The sequence below is a fragment of the Eulemur rufifrons genome, chromosome 18 (genome assembly GCF_041146395.1).
Source record: "Eulemur rufifrons isolate Redbay chromosome 18, OSU_ERuf_1, whole genome shotgun sequence".
Lineage (NCBI taxonomy): Eukaryota > Metazoa > Chordata > Mammalia > Primates > Lemuridae > Eulemur > Eulemur rufifrons.
In genome coordinates, this window is record NC_091000.1 from 42461404 (window position 1) to 42481272 (window position 19869).

Below are 19869 nucleotides of genomic sequence, written 5' to 3' on the forward strand. Positions count from 1 at the left end.
ATTTATTGATGGGGTTGTTTGATTTTTTCTTGTTGCTTTTCTTACGTTCTATATAGATTCCTGTTACCAGACCTTTATCAGATGTGTAGAAAGCAAATATTTTCTCCTATTCAGTAGGCTATTTGCTGTAAAGAAAGTTTCCTTGGCTGTGCAAAAGCTTTTTAATTTGATCAGGTCCCATTTGTTTATTTTTATGACTACTGTGATTGCTTTGGGGTCTTCTTCATAAATTCTTTACCTAGGCCAATGTCTAAAAGAGTCTTCCCCATATTTTCTTCCAGAATTCTTAAGGTTTCACACTTTAGGTTTAAGTCTGTTATCCAATGTGAGTTGAGTTTTGTGAGAGGTGTGAGGTGGGGATCCGGTTTCAACTTCTGCATGTGGATATCCAGTTTTCTCAGCACCACTTATTGAATAGAGATTCATTTCCCAATGTATACTTTTGTCTGCTTAGTCAAAGATTAGATGACAATATGAGAATGGTTTTATATCTGGGATTTCTGTTCTATTCCAAAAGTGTGTATCTCTGTTCTTGTGCCAGTACCATGCTGTTTTGGTTACTATAGGCTTGTAGTAAAGACTGAAGCCTGGCACACTGATGCCTCCCAATTTTTTCTTCTTGCTTAAGATTGCTTTGGCTATACGAGGTCTTCTCTGGTTCCAAACAAAGCATAGAATTATTTTTTCTAAATCTGTAAAGAATGATGGTGGAATTTGGATAGGGATTGCATTAATTCTGTAGATCACTTTAGGTAGAATGGACACTTTAACAATATTGATTCTACTAATCTATGAGCATGGTAGGGATTTCCATCTGTGCACATCATCTACAATTTCTTTTCTCAGCGTTTTGTAGTTCTCCCTATGAATATCTTTCACCTCCTTCATTAAATATATTCCTAAATATTTAATTTTCTTTGATGCTATTGTGAAAGGTGTTGCATCTTTGATTTGATTTTCGGCTTGACTGTTATTGGCATATATGAATGCCACTGATTTGTGTGCATTAATTTTGTATCCTGAGACTTTACTGAATTCGTTTATTAATTCCAGGAGCCTCTTGGCTGAGTCCTTGGGATTTTCTAGGTATAATAGCATATCATCAGCAAAGATTGTGATTTTGACCTCTTCTGTCCCCATTCGGACACCCTTAATTCCCTTCTCTTGTGTTATTGCTCTGGCAAGACTTCTAGCACTATGTTGAATAGAAGTGGGGATAGTGGACAACCTTGTCTGGTTCCAGTTCTAAGTGGCAGTGATTTCAGTTTTTCCCCATTCCATATGATATTGGCTGTGGGTTTGTCATATATGACCTTAATAATTTTAAGGAATGTCCCATTTATGCCTGTTTTGTTGATGGTTTTTATCATAAAAGTGTGCTGGATTTTATCAAATGCTTTTTCTGTGTCTATTGAGAGAATCATATGGTCTTTGTTCTTGCTTTTATTTCTGTGGTGAATTACATTTACAGATTTGTGTATGTTGAACCAGCCTTGCATCCCTGGGATAAAGCCCACCTGGTCATGGTGAATTATTTTTTTTTGATGTGCTGTTGGATTCAGTTTGCTAAAATTTTGTTGAGAATTTTTGCATCTATATTCATGAGGGATATTGGTCTGTAGTTTTTTTGCTACATCCTTTCCTGCCTTTGGTATCAAGGTGCTATTGGCTTCATAGAATGAGTTGGGGAGGATACCATCCTTCTCAATGTTTTGGAATAATTTCTGAAGTATAGGCATTAGTTCTTCTTTGGATGTTTCATAAAATTCAGGTGTGAACCCATCTTGTCTGGGCCTTTTTTGTTTGTTTGTTTTGGAAGATTGTTTATTTCTGTTCCAATTTTTGGCTTGATATTGTTCTGTTCAGGCATTTATTTCCTCCTGATTGAGCTTAGGGAGGTTGTGTGTTTCCAAGAATTTGTCCATTTTCTCCACATTTTGTAGCTTTTGGGCATATAGATTTTTATAGTATTCAAAGATAATGTTTTGTATTTCCATGATGTCTGTAGTGACCTATCCTTTTTCATTTCTGATTGAGTTTATTAAAGTCCTTTCCTTTCTAGTTCTTGTCAATCTAGCAAGAAGGCTATCAATTTTGTTTATTTTTTTGAAAAACCAGCTTTTTGTTTTATTGATCTTCTATATATTTCTTTCATTCTCAATTTCATTTAGTTCTGCTCTAATCTTAGTTATTTCCTTTTTTCTGCTAGTTTTAGAATTAATTTGCTCTTCCTTTTCCAGTTCCTTGAGATAGTTTATTACTTTGTTGATTTTTGAGCTTTTTGTCTTTTGGATGTGAGCATTTAATGCTATTAGTTTTCCTCTCAGGAATGCTTTTGCTGTATTCCACAGGTTTTGATAGCTTGTTGTCCCCATTACTATTTAATTCAAAGAATTTTGTGATCTCCATCTGAATCTCTTCTTTCACCCAGCAATCATTTAGCAATAGATTGTTTAATTTCCATGACTTTTTGAAGCGATGAGCATCTCTGTTGGAATTGATCTCTAGTTTTATACCACTGTGTCTGAGAAGATACATGGTACAATTTCTATTTTTTTACATTTGTTGAGGTCTGATTTGTGGCCTAGGATGTGGTTGATTTTGGAGAAAGTTCCATGAGCTGATGAGAAGAATGTATATTCAGCTTTATTTGGGTGGAATGTTCTGTAGATGCCTATTAGGCCCATTTGTTCTAGAGCTCTGTTTAAGTTCATTATTTCTTTGCTCAGTTTTTGTTTGGAGGATTTATCCAATTCAGACAGTAGGGTGTTAAAATCACCCACTACTATGGCATTACTGTTTATCATGCTATTTAGTTCATACAGGGTTTGCTTTATATGTCTGGGTGCTCCTGTGTTGGGTGCACAGGTATTAAGAATTGTTCAGTCTTCTTCTTGGATTTTTCCTTTCACCGTTATATAGTGACCATCTTTGTCTTTCTTCACTTTTGCTATTTTAAAATATATGCTGTCTGAAATCAGAATCACTACCCCTATTCTCTTTTGGTTTGCATTTGCCTGAAAGTTTGTTTTCCAACCCTTGACCTTGAGTATGAATGTGTTCTTGTGGGTTAGATGCATTTCCTGGAGACAGCAGATACTTGGCTTATAATATTTGTATACACTCAGCCACTCTATGTCTCTTCAAGGGACAATTCAAGCCATACACATTTATTGAGAGGATTGATATTTGGGGTAAATTTCTGTTCATATTGTTGGGTAAGTTCTTATTGTTTTGTTTTAGCTGTCAAGCCATTGTGGAATCCAGGCTTTAACTCTTGAGTGATTTTACTTTGGTGGGTGTCTATTGCTCTGTTCAGTGTATAATGCAGGCCTGAGTACTTCCTGCAGAGAAGGTCTGGTCTTTGCAAATTCCATCAGTGATTGCTTGTCTGAGACAGTCTTTATTTCTCCCTTGTAGATGAAGCTCAGTTTTGCTGGGTAAAGAACTCTAGGTTGGCCATTGTTCTGTTTAAGAAGATTGAAGATGGGTCCCTAGTCCCTTCTGGCTTGTACGGCCCCATTTGAGAAGTCTACAGTTAGTCTAATAGGTTTTCCTTTGTAGGTTATCTGTTGTTTTCATCTTACCATGCGAAGGATTTCCTCTTTTGTGTTTACTTTAGCCGGTCTGATAATTATGTGACTTGGTGTTTGCCTCTTCACGTTGAGTCTCCCAGGAGTTCTGTGTGCTTCTTGTATCTGGATATCTAGGTTTCTGGCCAGGCCAGGCGTATTTTACTCCAGTATTCCAAGAAATAGATTTTCCAGCCCTTGTGTATTTTCTTCTTCTCTCTCTGGGATGCCTATAATTCTTATATTTGGTTTATTTACATAATCCCACATTTCTTGTATATTCTGCTCTCATCTCTTGCTTCTGTGTTCTTTTTCATCTGATTTGTTTAGCACATAGGCATTATCTTCAAAGTCTGAGATTCTCTCCTTTGCGTGATCCATTCTATTTTAAAAGCTTTCCACTGTGTTTTGAAGTTCTTTGAATGCCTCCTTCATTTTGAAGATTTCTGTTTGTTTTTTTCATAATACTTCAATTTCTTTAGAGAATTTTTCATTCATTTCCTGTATTGTTTTCATGGTTTCTTTGTGATGAGTTTCTATTTTCTCTTAAATCCCATTGAGTTTCCTTAAAATCTATATTTGGAATTCTTCTTCTATCAATTTAATCATTTCCTTTAAATTAGTATCCAATTGTGAGGGTCTCATGATTTCTTTTGGGGGTGACTTTTCTCTCTGCTCTTTCATATTCCCTGTGTTCTTTTTCTGGTTCTTTCTCATCAGGGTAATTGATTGAAAACTGGGAATACTAGGACTCGTTTGTGCCCTAAACTTCAAGCCCCCAAGGGATGTTCCTTAACATTGATGGGAGGAGGTCCACGGGTCTTGTATTGCCTTAGAGGTATTTTGGCGAGTTACCTCTGACCTGTTGTTTTCACCTCTTGCTCCTGGAGATTAGTGAGTTTGGTCCCCAAGCTTAAGCACTCATGTGGTGAATGACTCCTGTGTGTATAATGCCACTGCCCTCTGATAGCTTGAGACAGGGCACTGTGTTGAGCTGTGGGGTTACCCTCTCTGTCATTGGTTGTAGATTGTGTGGAGGAGCCAGGTATTGAGGTAATCTGATGCCTCTGTGTTGGTTTCTGGTCCCCGGGTGAGGAATACTAATGCCCCTATCTTTAGGAAGGATCTTGCCACTCCTGAGGGTTACTTGGACCCTATTCCCCCTTAAAGTGGTGATAGTAGCAAGGCAGATCTTAGCTGCTGCCTACCAGCCTGGATGTGTGTGCTTCTATGGTTGCTTGATCTGCAGCTAGGGGGAGCCGCTAATATGTTATTCAGGGTTCTTCCACCAGGCTTGGGAGGCTGCTCCTGATGGGAGGGGTTACTTGGTGCTCCTGCTGTGGCCTCTGGCCAGGATTTTCTCTCTGTGACTGCAAACCCCACTGTTGGCAGCTGCCCAGACGCTGAGATCAGGCCCCAGAGTTATGATCCTACTGGATGACCTAAGCCGGTCTGACAGGCAGAGACACTGGGCTGTCAACTATGATCTGTGCCAAGGCCCTGTAGATTCATGCCAATCGCACAGGGAAAGTGGCTTTTCTTGCCTCTCCCTATCTCAAAGGGTGGAGGCCACCACTTTTGGCGTGAAAGTCGCTGCGCTAGGGGGAGGGGTGACGCCCAAGTCTGTCCAGCGCCCCAGCACCTGGGAATCCCGCAGGGGCCAGCCTCTCATGACTGGGGAAGCACTCATAATCCGCCCATCAAAACGGGCCCCGCTAGGTTACAGCAGATCACGGAAGGGTGCAAGAGTCCCCTGGCTGGAGGAAGGGTGCCGCTGGAGACTGTAGCACCACAGCGTTTGGGTTGTGGACCCCCCAAATGGCGGCCGCCCACCTGCAGAGCCCTAGCACTTGGGGCGAGGATTCAGGAGATGGCGGATGCCGGATTGGGGAGCTGCGTTAACAGGACACCCACTTTCTCTTGTGTGTCGCCCTCCCACAATCTTGCGCCTGTCCAGCAGGAGGTCTTACACTTGCTGACACGCCTTGAGCCGGCCTAATCGCCTGCAGCGGTTTCCAGGTTAGAGCCTCCTTTTCAGTGCTCACTACCGTGGTTCTGGTCCCGCTGACCGCCAGGGTCGAGGTGCCTGTCTCCTAACTCCCTCCAGTGGCAGCTCAGACCAGTCCCTCCCTGACCCAGTGCCGTCCCAGCACAGAGCTCCGGGGAGTTCAGGATGCTTCCCGCTATGTCCCCTCTCCACAGAGCCCAACGTCTCCTGCCACAATTTTGCACCGGCTTCAGGCAGGTCCCTGTCTGAACGAGTGTGGAGGTCAGTGGGGAAACAGCACGTTCTCCTGTGGGACTGATCCCACTGCACTCGCTGGCCGGGTGGGCGCAGCTGTCCCACGCTGTATTCTCTATTGTTTATCTCGCACTCTCCAGACTTTACCATCCTACCTCCTATTCACCTTTTTTGTTTTCCTGTGTTGTGTGTCCCACACTGTTTCTCTGCAGTTTCACAGCACTGTTCTTGCGGGGGAGCAATCCACTCGTGGGTAGCAGATCGAGTTCTTCACTTCTTTCTCTGGGAGCAGGGAGCCAGGAGGTCACCTTTACTCTGCGAGGTAATTTGTTATGTAGTGATCAGAGGTCACAAAATTCTAGTTACACTGAATTCACATTTTTACTTAGAAATGGCGTGGGAGCTTACCTAACATTAGTTATATTTAATTGGATTTTTATGGCCTCTTTTTAGGGTTGGAGATCAGTTTCCCTAAGTGAGGGCAGAGATTCTCCCTGTATCCTCCTGGCACAGAGATTTGTGTGAGTGTGTGTGTGTGTGTGTGTGGGGGGGGGGGGGGGGGGACATGGTAAACTGGGACCAGAGTAAGGCACAAGTAAGTGTATCATCTGGAAGGTCTTTATCTAAAATATTTCTCTCAATTTGAAATTTTCTGACTTAAGTGAATTGTCAAGAAAAAGCAAATATACTTGGAAGGGTAAAGCACATCATTTGTTCACCTCCACTGTGGACTATTTGGATAGATAATTACAATGCATGGCTAAAATAGGACACTTGGGAAGACAGCTGGGAGCCCAGGCAGGGCAGGAGGAACGGGCTGGGAAGGGCCCTGCGGTGGATTTGGGACACCAGAGAGAAAGTTGAACTGAGAACTGAGGCACTGTATTCCACAAGATGTAAAAAAAAGAGAATAGGAGAAAAGAACAGATAAAATAATGTTTGGGGCTAAAGGTCATTATCTTTTGTTCAGAAATTTGTGCTGGGACCCTGTCATGGTTGTGTTCAGAATGCTGGTGAGAATCGTCTTGGTGCCCTCTGTGGCACATTCCCAAAAGTGTCAAGTCCAGTGCCTGCCTTCCCATACAGGTGTGAGGAAGGGCTCACCTTCCTGCAATGCACAGGTCACACTGTGTGAAGTGTGTGCACACACCCCGGTGGAGTTGTCACACTGATGCACACACCCTGGCGGAACCTCATCTCCTTCTGTGCCTCCCTCATCAGAGCAGTGAGGTGATATTCTGTCTGGTGTGATATTTCTTTCTCTGTATGCTCTTTCTTCCTCCCGGATGGTACACAAATTAGCAGCTGAAGCCATGTCTCATCCCTTTTGGTGCTCTGTGTCGAGCATATTGGTATCATGTTGATATAAATATTTTTAGAATTATGTTGAATATGGAAAACCAAATTGAGCACTTTGTTGAGTAGCATTGAGCCAATATGGTTTTATTTAAAGAACCAGGTTTCAGAAATATCAGATACTTATCTAAGTCATACATATATTAAATCTTAATCCCTAGTGGGAGTGCTCTCCTCAAGTGTACGTGAGGTCAGGATGAAGTGTTGAGTTTGAGAGGCCTCGCTAGGAAAATTGAATGGAATTGGAAGAAGAGGAAAAATATAGAATGGGAGGGCAGTAGGGCTGGCCATGACATTGCTCCTGGAAAGTGGAATTATAATAGGCATAAAAGAAAGGGGGGGGGGGAGAGAGGGAGAAAGAGAGAGATAGGAGGAAAATGGAGAAAAAATTTAGATAATGTGTGGAATGTGATGAACAAAGAGATGTGTAAATGAGGGACTGGGTAGAGATGTCAGGGCAAAATCCAGGACTGTCCCAATTAATGGGTATGTCACTGATTTTAATATTATGTTCCTTTGGGTCTTTTGGTTGCAGGGATCTGAGATATGTACTAGATTTAAAAAAGTAAAGCTTATTTTAAGGATATACATGTATTGGGAGAGACAGGAAAGCCAAGGAACCAGGTCACACTCCAATGGTCAGTAGAGGCCAGACCACTCCGGTTCTCTAGTTCACACCCTGAGGGAGCCGGTCTGACTTGCTTTGCTCATCACCACCCTCTGACTGGACAGAGTGCCATGGTCTGGGCCGGCTGGACCTCACATGTGCCAGTCGCCCACTTTGTGTCCATCCTGTACAAAGAAGAACCTGGGGCAGCTTCCTTGAGTGAGCAAGGAACTATGGTGCATGTAGGTGTCCAATTTAATTATATTTATAGACAACCCATAACTTTTGACACAAAGATCCATACCTATAATATGATGATAACAAGGAAGACATTTAATACACTTGACTGGAAAAAATTTTACTCTTATACTTCTCTTTGAGACTCCTTATATTAGTGAGTTTGTGCTTCTGTAACAAAATACCATAAACGGGGTGGCTTTTGACAGCAGAAATCTATTTCTCATAGTTCTGGAGGCTGGAAAGTCCAAGATCAAGATGCTGACAAATTTGGTGTCTGGTGCGGCCCCCTTCATGGTTCGTAGATGACACCTTTCCTCTGTAACCTCACATAGGACAGAGTGAGGGAGCCCTCTGGGGTCTCTTTTATAAGGTGCTAATCCCATTCATGAGGGACCAAAGGCCCCACCTCCTGATACAGTATCCCTCATCCAAAATGCTTGGGACTGGAAGTGTTTCAGATTTTGGATTTTGTTTTCAAATTTTGGAATATTTACATTATATATTACATTATAAGTACTGTAATCTGGAATATTACATTATATATACTTGCCAGTTGTGTCTCCTAAATTAAAAAATCTCAAATCTGAAATGCTGCAATGACCATTTTCTTTGAGCAGCATGTCAGTGGTGCTCAAAAAGTTTTGGATATTGGAGCATTTTGGATTTCAGATTTTCGGATTTGGGATGCTCAACCTGTACCATCACATTGGGGGTTAGGATTGCAATATAAATTTTGGGGGGATGCAAACATTCAGTCTATAGGACCTCTACCTTATTTTATAAATCCATCTTTAACTTGCTTCAGGTTTTCCTCAGTCCTTAATCTTATACAATATGTGCTGGGTGATTTTTCAACTTTTAACCGGGCCCTCTTCTCTTGAAAAGAGCTGTATCCACAGCTCCCTGGAAATAAAACATTAGAGCCTCTTCTGACTCTTGGGTGGGTGTGCAGAGACAGACAGTTCCACGCCTGACATCTGCTTCCTGTAATGCCCTTCTGGGTACTGCCCTGTATCTCTCAGAACCCTTCAAACCACTTTAAACTGCTTCAGACTTTGTAGGGCCAGTAAATGCTCCCACAGCATAAATAGTTGTTCCTGTCGAATTGGTTAGACTGTGTCTTAGGGGAAGACAATATTAATGTCTTTTTCTTTACACCTTACAAGCAAAAATTCATTAAGGCAACAGGCAAGTCATGAAAACCTATTTCTCTGGTGTGCTTTTGTTGTCATGTTACTGGAAGTAAATATCTCTGACACTGCAGTTGCTGGTATAACGAAAATCTAAGTAGATGATGGTGTTTATGTCCCAGGTGCTAAGGGCTTCTTAGCACCTCTCCTGGCACTGTGGACTCATTGAGTTTTCTTGTGTTCTTACCAGCTGATAATAGGGTCATTCTTCTCAGGGTCCCAGTGGCCACCGAGAGCTGTTTGTGGGAAGCTAGTGTGTGACAGTTTCGAGAAGTTCCAGACAAGGGCAGGCCCTGAATGATAGAGGACTGCAATTTACATTTGCTGCGTGCCTTGCCTCAGGTGCCTGGCATGATGTCTCAATCCCAGAGGCTCTTGAAAAGCAAAAGGCAGCCACAGGCAAACAGGGGAAACAGAACCAATCTGTTAAATGCAAAGGTGTTTACTCTGCATCCTAGCCTCAGAAATGCTCAAATCCCACAAGGGGCACAGAAGGGAGCTTATAGAAACATATTGTGCGCAGAGCAGACAGAGTGTAGTGATTTTCAAAAATCTACCGTAACCTTCTGGTTCATTTTTTTGTTTCCCTGAGGGCAAGGGAATGAGATTTTATATTTTTCCTTATGTAGGAGTTCACATCCCGATAAGGCTTTATGGTTGAATATTTGCAGACAATGCTTATGTTTCCAGTGTGAGGATAAGTTTAGAAACCAAGATATTTTGATTGATCATGCTTACCCAGTATTGAGGAAATTTATGCATTTGCTAGAACAGGCTTGTTTTTTGATGACATATAACTGATCGTTTGACATTCGTGGAAGAGAGCGTATAGTGCTTTAAGAGCACAGGCTTGGGAGCCAGACTGCCTGAGTTTCAATCTCTGCTCTGTCACCTACAAGGTATGTGATCTTGGGTAAATTATTCAATCTGTTTATGTCTCAGTTTTGTCATCTTGAAAAAAGTCAAGATTTGTAAAGAGCTCAAACTGGCTCTAGTCTCTAGGAAGCTCTCTATAAGCATTTGTTACACACAGACATACACACACACAAAGACTTGATGTTACCCTAGTTACATCATCAGCCAATTTTTTTGATTCTCAACAAGCCCCTTAACCTCTGCAGCTACACTCAGTCCTTCATTGATAAAGTAAGGGGGTAGACCAAGCTCCATGCTAGTTGTACAATCTGTGATTCTATGTTATGGTATTTGGAATTGGTGGTAAAGATAAGAAGAATACTATGAAAATGACAGTCAGAGACCATAAAGAATCATGTAGAAATGGATGGAGATAATTCAAATGTTTTTTCCATTCTCTCAGTATTTGAGAGCAGGGGATGGTATGTGGGTAATCTTGGATTCAGGAGTTTTCATCTACACAGGCATCCACCAGATAAGAAAAGGAACAGACAAGCTCTCATCAACCATGAGATATTTTTCCATCAAAAATGAAAGCTTTATGATCCAGACTGTGTCGAGCCTGGCTAACGTTAAGATTAGGAAATATCTATACCTTAATCAGAAGAAAGTAAAAGCTAAGGATTTAAAAATAGCAGGGAAGCTTGGCACCTATCCAGGCTGAGCTGAGCGTGTAGTTGAGATACAGGTTGTTAAGCAAACTTTCCGTAATACCCTCAGGGAAGAAACTGAAATAAAGTAACTGAGCCGTAAGATAAATTCTACAATATTTGGAGAATTCACCTCTTATGAAATTGGAGAAAATTTAAATTTTCAAGTTGGATAGAAAAAGAGAATATAGCCAAAGGACTATAACATTTCATTGAAAAAAGAGTGATGTACCTTGTAATGTATAACTTGAATCAAGTCTGGGTATCTTTAGGATTCTTAAAAAATATTTTTCCATTTTCATTTTCCCTTTGTTCTTCAGTTGTAATAAGAGGAGTATTTTAAGTATGACCTTAGCTTTGTTAGTGGCTTTGAGCTCTTTGTAAAGAAAAGAACATTGCTGAAGAGAGCTATGAATAAATAAGAAGTCAATGTAGATTTGCAAATATTTTCTCAAAGTTCTAAGGGTCACTGAAGTATTGGAAAAGGGGAAAAAAGGAACAGATCAAAGAAAGAGCATCAGCAAAAAATGAAAACTTTAAGAGAAAATACACAGAGAAGCAGAAAAAGTTAATTAAATTAAAGTTTACTGAAAGGGTCAAGATGTTATAAGAACCGCATCAAGTAGCAAGACCTTTGAGAGAGGAAGAGGCATACCAATAAATAAAAGGAGAGTTGTGATAAGACTTTAAATGGATAAGGCTGTGAACTTACTGTTTTCTGAACAGGCTGATTTTCAAAACCCAGGCAAGGTCTCTACTATTAGAAAGTCATGAGGACCTTTTTAAAAAGCCTGGGATATTGTATTCAGTTTGAGACATTTTGTTGCCAGGAAGATGAAGGCAAACAGAGATGGGAATTCAGAGTTAAAAAAAAAAACCATACACACAAAAAAAGTATTTCAGGGTCTATGGAGGATTGACTTTTCAGGAGAAAGTATGAATAAATAGAATAAATAATAGCTTGGCTTGCAAAGCCTAAAGAGAGGGAGGTGATATGTTGGATGGGCCTAAGATGTAACAGTAAAAAATCACAAGATAACAGGTAGTGTCTCTTTTAAATCCCATAAACTTATTTAGTAATCAGTCTGATTCTATCTTTCATGTTAGGGTATAGACATTTATTTGTTAATATTCGTTGCATATAGGGGACATTTATAGACACACGCACACACACATACACACACACACAAACCCATATATATAGCCAATAAGTGTTCAATCTTTCTTTCCTTTTCCCTGCATTTCCTTTTTGAGTTGATGACCTCTGAGACTGCTGAAAACAGAGCTTCCCTTATTTTTGCTAAGGAGATTTAGGGACCACACTTCATAGGCTGAACTCAAGGTTGCCCGTCTCAGCTCCAGCTAAAGTGAGCTGTTGTTACTATCCACAGGGGGTATCCAATACAATCATTTTAAAGGTTCACTTTTGCTCACAGGGAATTACTGAGCTGGGCAGGGCAGGGCAGAAGTGATATTATTGCTAGTCTTTACAATACTAAGGGAATTAGGCATATGCTGTCATTTTACTCTCGCTTTGAGATAGATGAGGAAGTCACTAAAAGAAACCGAGATCCACTGAAATAAATTATTTAACATACATGAAGAGGTAAGGGGCTCAAAATATATAGATTCAATAATGTTGCAGCTGAGATGTGAGTGTTTTCTCTCATTTTCCACTTATTACCTGGTCATTCTCATCCCTACCTTATTCCAAGCCTTTTACATTGTAGGTGCACTAAAAAAAAAAATCATTCAATAGATAAATGTTAATGGTTTGATAGATAGAGTGGTCCAGGGAGGATAGAGTGTTGAGTTTTGAAATGGTAGGATGTTTTTAACCTTATTTAAAATCCTTTCTGGCTGTGTAAGCCATAGATTACTGTGTGCTATGGTTGGGTAGCAATGTATGTTCCATCAATGAGAGCACTGGGCCGAGGAGTTAAGCAAATGTTGTTCTGTGCTGCCAGCTGGGCTTCAAAACGTGGCAGTCTCTGTGTTTGTTGCTGACTAGTATTTTTCAAGAAAATATAAAAATTGTCATCTTGTCTGTCAGCGTGAGACCACTGAATCATTAAGACTCACTAGCACGGCCTGTAACAAAAAGATGTTTTCCTTTGCTATAGATTTAATAACATTTTATGGGGCGGGATTTTAAAAAACACTCTGTTTTTAACGCAATAAAGATGACATTTAATGCACAACAGGTATTAATAGAAGCTATCACAACTAAGTCAGGGTGAAATTAATCTTGAAAACTGGCAGTTACAGTTTGATAACTGGAATTAAATGCAGAAGATCAAGACAAAATTAGAAAAGGCTGTAACAGCTCCTAGTGACCAGCAGGGGTCACCCAATAACCAGAAAACAAATAACGAAGCTTGCAAGTTTTCAGGGTCGAAACGCAGAACGAGAAATGCTCCCACGCGAGGTATCAGGATGCCCTACTGAGACACACACAGAACTCACTCCTAATCCTAACTCAAAACTGAAAAACAGCAATTCACTTCCCAGAAATGATGTTCGTGGCTAGGGAAGGGGAAAACCTCAGGGCCGACTCTGTGGCTCTGCGACCTATGGAGGAGAGAAGAAGAATAATGGAGTCAGTTGGGCCAGAACAGAAGAGCTGGAAGACACCGAAGGGGTAAAAAGCTCCCTGTCGAGTTCACATGCTACTGATCTAACTTCAGAGACCCGGAACAGAGCGCCCAGCCTCCAGCCAGGCTTTCTTTGCCATGTTCAAGTACAGAACATTAAAAACGGCTCCTGATCCCTTATGTTTCAAAGGTTTTTGTAAAACGCATTTTTTTTAAACATTAGAAAAAGTCGAGATCACTAGATTTTTTCCACGATTCTTCCATACTTCTTAGAGGCTCCTCAATGCTCCCCTTTCTCTTCAATGTCTGCCACAGAAAACGTGTGCCCCCACCTATTCTTTGTCTTTGGATTCCTGAATCATTCTCGGAAAGGATGTTGAAGAGGACGTAGTAGTCATAAAGGCAGCTAACGTTATTGAGAGAGTGCGGTGTCGTGCTCTGCCCTAAGCGATCACTGAACATGTGTATGTCAAAAGGGCTTTATGATGTAGACACCATTTTAAGGATGACGAAACCGAGCTTCACAGAGAGCAAAAGATCCCAGGTTTGCCTGATGCATATTGTTAACCCTCACGCTCTTTGACTGTAAATCTCAGGCCAGAGGGGACAAAGGAACATTACAATCCAACCATTCCAACCACCTGTCTGATGCCCTAATTCTTTCTATGGCTTTTCCATCAGGCAGTCCCCTCGCTGTAGTTATGCATTGCTGTGATGGGGACGCATGAATTTCTTCTGTCTTTGGACAGTTGTGACTGCTAAGAGCATTCTGTCTTATGGTTGGCTGGAAAAAAGCATCTGATAATTAGTCTTTTCCACTCACTAAAGCATGTTCTCCTCCTAGTGGGTCAACGCAGGAAGAGTGAATTCCCTTCCAGATAGCACTTCATACACTTGGTGGGAGTTATTCTGCATACCTCAAGTCTTCTTTTTGTTAAATGCACTAAGATTTCTCAGAGGTCTTTATTTTATTTTTTAAACATGGTATCATTTTCAATCCTTTCTCCATCTGAATGAGCCACATTTGTCCATGTTCTTCCTAACATGTGGTGTCAAGAACAGAGTGAGGCCAGTGTGCTGGGGGTCTGTCACTTCTGTTTTCAAGATACTGTGTTTCTATTGATGCCCGCTTTCTAAGAAACGTTCAAATTGTTATTTTTTTCTCCTACTTCTTGTGTATTTTCTCTTCACGTCCCAGAAATTTTATATATATATATATATATATATATGTATGTGTATATATATATATTTGCTGGGTCCTTAGAATCAGATAAAAATGCACAACTATATAATGAAAAGTAACTTAGTGACAGCAAGTAAAAAAAGGCAAAAATGTTTTTGTAAATATTAGTCTCAGTGGTAGACAATAGCAGGATTCAACTTCCCATAACATGAATTGATTTTTCTTTTAACATCATGTGCCAATGGTGCTTTATACATTATGGTGAAGATATTAGGATAGATTGAAGTGATCGAGTCATTTTTATGTTCATCCCCAGTTTAGGAATTTAGCACTAAATTCCTAGCCAGTTATTGCTATACTTAAATAAAAACTCATATTTAAATAATTTTAGGTATATAGATTATAGAAATAATATGCTAAAGCCATTGCCTTCTTCTCTGCTATCCCATGAGAGTGTTTTGCATAAGTTGGAAAACAGAATTAAACATCATATCATGCAAAGTGGTGACTGAATTAATGTTTCTATATGCAAAAATCTGAACTAAGGTTGCATAACATGTCAATTCAAAGTTATTCAAGTTTTTGATAGCCATTAAAAAAGACCTTGCATTATCATTCTTAAATTTCATAAGTAGACAAAATCTATTTGGATATAGTTGCACCCAGATGATATAAATTTTTAATGTGGTTAAACTCCATTTGAATGTATGCCAAGATAGAAACAATGATTAGCTTGTTTTGAAAATTACCCCTTTAATCTTTCCCATTATTGAATAGCCTCTAACAAAGAGAGAGCCTTCATGAAGATTTTATGTTGGACCTTGTGAATAGTCATACAATTGAAGATCTGAGCTTGACCTTTAGACCTTTTGCTGACCCAAGGCAGATTAGACCTTCTTTAGGACTTGATTTGAAACATGCTGAGCAAATAAATACTTAGAGGAATGATTATAGAGTTTAAGCCGCAGAGCAGAAGAGGATAGAGAACAATGATTTAAAAAACACTTCTTGCTCCTAAAGGGAAAGGAGCCATAAGAATTCCAAAAGAATTAAGAAGGATGGAAGTTGGCATTAGGTGGTACCTGTATATCACAAAAGGGATTCCGTGCCATGGCCCTTTGGGTCTCAAATAAGACTGGCTCTGAAAAAGTTAAAACTTCAGGTAAAATAAAAGGGCATCCAAATAAAATAGAGACCTGTGCCCACCTGAATCCCTTACTGCTATGGTTTGAATGTATCCCCCAAAAAGCATGTGCTAGGAACTTAATCCCCAATTCAACAGTTTTGGGAGATTGGCCCTAATGGGAGGTGTTTAAGTCATGAGGACTCCACTTTCATGAATGGATTAATGCTGATTATATTAATAAAAGGGCTTGAGGCCATGAGTTCCATCTCCTGCTCTATCTTGCCCTCTCTTTCTTCTTCCATTATGGGATGATGCAACAAGAAGGCCCTCACCAGATGCCTGCCCCTCAGTCTTGAACTTCCCAGCCTCCAGAACCATGAGTCAATAAATTTCTGCTTATCATAAATTACCCAGTCTTTGGTACAGTAAGTCCTCACTTAACATCATTGATAGGTTCTTGGAAACTGTGACTTTAAGCTAAGTGACATATAACAAAATCAATTTTTTTCTTATCAATGTTATAATGAAATGAAGTTGAACAGGATTATGTTATTTGAGGATCTGCTGTACATCATTTCACTTAAAGTTGCAATTTCTAGGAACCTATTGATGATATTAAGTAAGGACATACTGTATTCTGTTGTAGCAGCAAAAATAGACTAAAACACTTACCAAGTACCTCATATCAACATGGGCAGCTTTAGAAGAGTGAAAAATGAAGATGTACTGTTCTTAAGCAGTGGTGGCCTCACAAAATCACACATTTCATGGGATGGTAAAAGGAGGCCATTTTTGCTGTTGGCAAACCTGAGTGGGTGTGGGGCAGATTAATGTAGGGCACAGAAGGAGTAAGTCCAAAATCCAGGCTAATGGGACATTACCAAACTGACATAATCAAAGACTTAGAAAGTACTTGGAGTAAATCAGAGGTCACAAATGCAAATACAATGGTTGAATGCGTAACATGGAAGAGCCAATTGGCTTGCCCTCTCTTTCTCTATTTGGAGCTCTGAGGCTACTATGTGAAGAAGACAGGGCAAGCCTACTGGAGGATGAGAGGTTGTATGGAGCAGAGGCACGTCCTCTAGCTGAGACTCCTTAGACCAAACAGCCTGCCAGACAAGGCATGGAGTGAGGTCATCCTAGACCATCCAGCCTTAGCCAAGGCACAAAGGGACCACAGAGATGAGCCATTCTAGCCAGGCTAGAACTGTCCAGATAACCCAGAGAATGGTGAGAAATGATAAATGATTGTTACTTTTTGAAAGACAAAATACTTTATTATTATTCTCAAATTTCATAACTGGAAAAGAAATCTATCTGTACATCATTTTAATATAACACTACCCTCACGACATTACTTATTTTTATTTTATTAATTTTTTTATTTTTTTAGAGATGGTGTCACTATATTGCTCAGGTTGGAATGCATGATCACAGCTCACTGCCACCTCAAACTCCTGGGCTCAAGTGATCCTCCTGTCTCAGTCTCCTCCTATAGCTAGGACTATAGATGTGTACTACTGCATCTGGCTAATTTTTAAAATTTTTTGTAGAGATGGGGTCTTGTCATGTTGCCCAGGCTGGTCTTGAACTCCTGGCCTCAAGTGATCCTCTTGCCTCAGCCTCCCCAAGTGCTGGAATTACAGGCATGAGCTACTGTGCCTGGCTGACATTACTTTTTATTACGGCTAAACACTGTTTAAATTTCTGGCAAGATAAAAGCAATGATTATTTTACTCTGAGAAATTACCATTTTAATCTTTCACCATTATTGGGCAGCTGCAAACCTTGTTGTGTTATAAGATCAACAAGAATGAGAATAAAAAATATATATTGAGGAAATTTGAAGGAAACCCTGAACAACCTATCAGTGTGAATTTATGTTTACCTCTGTTGTGCCCTGGAGCCCAGAATGCCACAATTTTAGAGATGAATTCCTGAAGGTTAAGGCAATTTAGATTTTTCCCACTGTTAAAGGCCAGAGGTTGTAAAACCTCAAAGGTTGTTTAATCCAGAGAATGCCAAGTCATTTCAAGGCCCAATTTGGCCAACAGATGTGTTTCATTTGGCCTACACAGTTCTGGCTAAAAAATTTAAAAAGTTTGAATTAGTTATGGTGCCAAATTTTTTTATTGTTTGTTTCTTAAATTTTTTATTTTTTTGGGAAAATATTAAATATTTTCAAGACATAGTAAAAATTTAAATATTCTTTACATATAATGAGTTCTTACAAATTAATAAGGTACTTATAGACACACAAAAAGAGAAATGGACGAAGGACATTAATGTGCTTTTCACAGAAGAAAAATCTATGTAATGAATGTAAACACAAGGTAAGATACTTGACCTCACTAATAATTAAGTACACAGAAATGGCAATAAAAGTGAGATATTTTTATTAGGTTTAGAAAAATTTTCTGAAAATGTATTTTTTAGAAGAGATAACTGTATTTGATCTTAGTGACCCACTATGCATAAAAGAACCCATTTCAAAAAAAATATTAAAAAATAAAACATCAGAGGACTCTGTTACTATCTTTGCTCATTGGACATGAAGATGTGAGCCCTTCCTTTAACCACCGTGTTTTCTCACCTTCCAGCTATTTCAAAAGACTGAATTAGTTATGGTGCCAAATTTTTGAAATTGGATAATTACATTTAAAAAACTGTATTTCTAAATTCTCTTGAAAAATTTGGAAGATCTGGCAACACTGAGCCTGCATGACAAGTTTATCGAAGCTGAATATAGTCTTCAGTATTGAAGCTGAACACCCTTTCAGTGGGGCAGGAGCTCTCTGCGTCTCCAGGAAGCCGCCCCTCTTCATTATCTTATGCCTTAGTTTGCTTCACTCATCCTTGTTGCACCCTCAGCTTCTGTTATGTATGTGAACTGTGACCTCTGATCTACTCCAATCGACTCAATTTTTGCGGACAAGCACACAGAAGCGCAGATAAAAGTGACTCTGTCATCAGCCAGTGACCAACTCTTAAGATACTGGTATAAGTAAAAAGCATTATTAGCTGTGGAACTGATGTGGGCTCTCCTTCCCACCTGGCAGGGGCTGACGGAGGTGCTAACTTCGGAGGGTGAGTGAGTAGAACCAAAGAGTCTGGGAATTTTGGGGGACAAGAAGGCTGGAGAGCAGCTTGAGGAAGCCAGGAATCAGTGTAAAGGTCCTAAGTGGCTAGACAGTGGGATGCCCCAGAAGAGAGAGGAGAAGCTAAAAGAGGACAGAGGGGGCAAGGAAAACAAATGCCTCTTGCTTCACTGTTTTAGTCCTTGTCTGTCATATTGGGCTTGAAATCTTTGCTGGGAAAACTCTGCGTTACTGATGATGTTGATAGACTTTGAAATGCATTAAAATCTCTCAAAAACACAAGAGAGACTGTGAGATTTCAGCTTTATAGATGGCCAAGTCTTTATGTAAAGATATACTTTTTATAGTTTTCCCTAATCTGGTCATTAGCCAAGACCTATCTTGCAATTATTTTTTGAATTGTCAGCATTCTCCAGTCTTATTCCCACTGTCACTACCTCATTTTGCCTCTTAGCTCTGATACCCATATTTATGCTGTGCTCTCACCAGGCCTGTCCTGCTCAATCCCTCCTACACCTTGTAAAGAGCGAGATGAGTTATTGAACCTGTCCACAGATTGGTCATTACTTCAGAGCTGCAATGAGGTGGCACTGGTGTGATGTCTGATTGTTATGCTGTAATTTGTAGACAATCAGGAGGTGCTAATGGCTTTTTCAAGGATGATACTTGGAATTCATATGTTCATCTAGGTAACAGAGTTTGCTATTGGTGGTTTCTGTAAGCATAAAAGTTAATTATGACAGAGTGGAAGATTGTTGTGATTGGGGAATATGAAGTTTGGTAATCCCATCCTTGATATGTCTCAAGGCCTGGTCTACTGTAGACAGACAAATGACAACCATTGCCACCAATTAGGGGCATTTCCAGTAAAGAAATGGGAGACCCACTGAACATTCCCCAGCCTAATGTCCTCGGATGTCCTTTACTAATAATGGATCCTTGAGCTTATTAGAGCAAAGAGTAATCTGTCTGTCAGAGTCATCAGTTTCAGCAATTCTCAAACTCAGTCCTTGTGTGTACTAATTCACTGCTTTCAACTTGTTCCCATCTAATTCCTTTTCCAAATAGCTAATGGGATAATGTTTTAACTACC